The following is a 1,587-nucleotide window of genomic DNA, read 5'->3' on the forward strand; positions in this document are numbered from 1 at the left end:
ACATTTAATGCGTCATAATGACAACCGGTTCTGACGATCTGTGCTGCCACGTCACTTTTTCCAAACTTTGTGCGTCAAGATAGCTGTCTGTTGTATACAAAGCGTGTGTTCTATTATCGGGCTGAGCATGCGTAGTGCCACGATGAAGGATTGATAGAAGAACCAGCACCAGAGAGGAAGAGAGTCAAGACACCCTGTAGCGTCCCGTTTGAAACAATGGTCTCTCAAACTGATGGTTCACATTTCTTTATTCAAACAGCCTTTGTACATGAACAAAGTAAGAGCTATAAAACATACAAATAAAATACTATTAGTAACTCTTAGTGGTTTCTAACCTTTTACACCTTAACCTATAAACCGTACTTTATGTAATATCATTAAATTTACCTTACATGTATTTAATTATAACATTTCTATATTACAAACGAACTTAAAAGTATTCCAACTGTTTCAACTGTTTGACAGTTAATCAAATAATAACGCTATATCATGTCAAAACATAAACATTAGGCTCAATAAATACAATTCTCTCGTCAAAACACTCACATTGTTCCCTCATCAACCAAGCGCTAACTAATTAATTGTTTAGACCTTAGTTGGACTTTTCCTTAGTTATCTCCCTTTAACTGTGACTCTCTTATTCTCTGCACTATGTCCAAGACAGTTCATTGTCAGTTATTGTTAGAAGTTTGTGTAGGTCACTTAGCAACCTGGTCCCTTTAAAAACCCTTTCAAATTAAAAGCATCGGTCGAAAGGTAACAAATAACTCTTGGTTAAATGAGAGGAAACAACAACATAAAATAAAATATCTATTCTAAGTCTCACTAGTTCCCTAGTACAAAATGGAAATTTCTCTCCAAGGACTCCTAAACGATTGAGTAATCTGAACTACTGTTTGCACAAACAGCCAAACTTATCCTCCCTCACGAAAGAGGAGGGACCTTGCCGTGTTGTTCAACGTTTGAACTCCAAAGTAGATTTACCAAGATGGGGTAGCAACAAGTATGCCCATTCCTGCACTGTGCCTCTCAGCAATGGCAACTCCAGTGTGAATGAGTGTCCAATCCCTATCCAAGCGAATGTTTCCAGAGCCAGAGAAGTGTGTCGAGGTGAGTCCAACTACTTCTAGCTAAAACCTTTCAGTCTCACACACCAGCTTCCCCACTAGAGCGCTGCCATGCCACATTGAGATCTATTTATATTATATTCATATTATATGACGGTGCATTAGTATTTTATGAACAATTTCTCAGAAAGGAATGTCTGATTCTGTACAATAGCAGTTTGCAGCAATTTCATAATCCTTTGTTGTTGGCGCTGCTTGTAAAATACCTAGCAGGGTGTATTTACCTGCAAACATTAATCCATCCACACACATACCCCACCAACTCTTAGATTTAGCAGAAGTTTCCAATTCTGTTGATTTCTCAGCAAAAGATTTAGGCTGCTTAGATTCATCCGTCAAAGTTTTAGCTGAAGTCGCATCTCTGGTAGAAGTCTTTACATGCCTACATTTGCTTTTTAAAGTTTGTGTTTGAGATGATGTATTTTTTACATGGAGGCTGAAACTCCTTTAGTTTATAAGT

This window comes from Poecilia latipinna, unplaced genomic scaffold (assembly GCF_001443285.1).
Source record: "Poecilia latipinna isolate Pla-1442-1.1 unplaced genomic scaffold, P_latipinna-1.0 Scaffold2040, whole genome shotgun sequence".
NCBI lineage: Eukaryota > Metazoa > Chordata > Actinopteri > Cyprinodontiformes > Poeciliidae > Poecilia > Poecilia latipinna.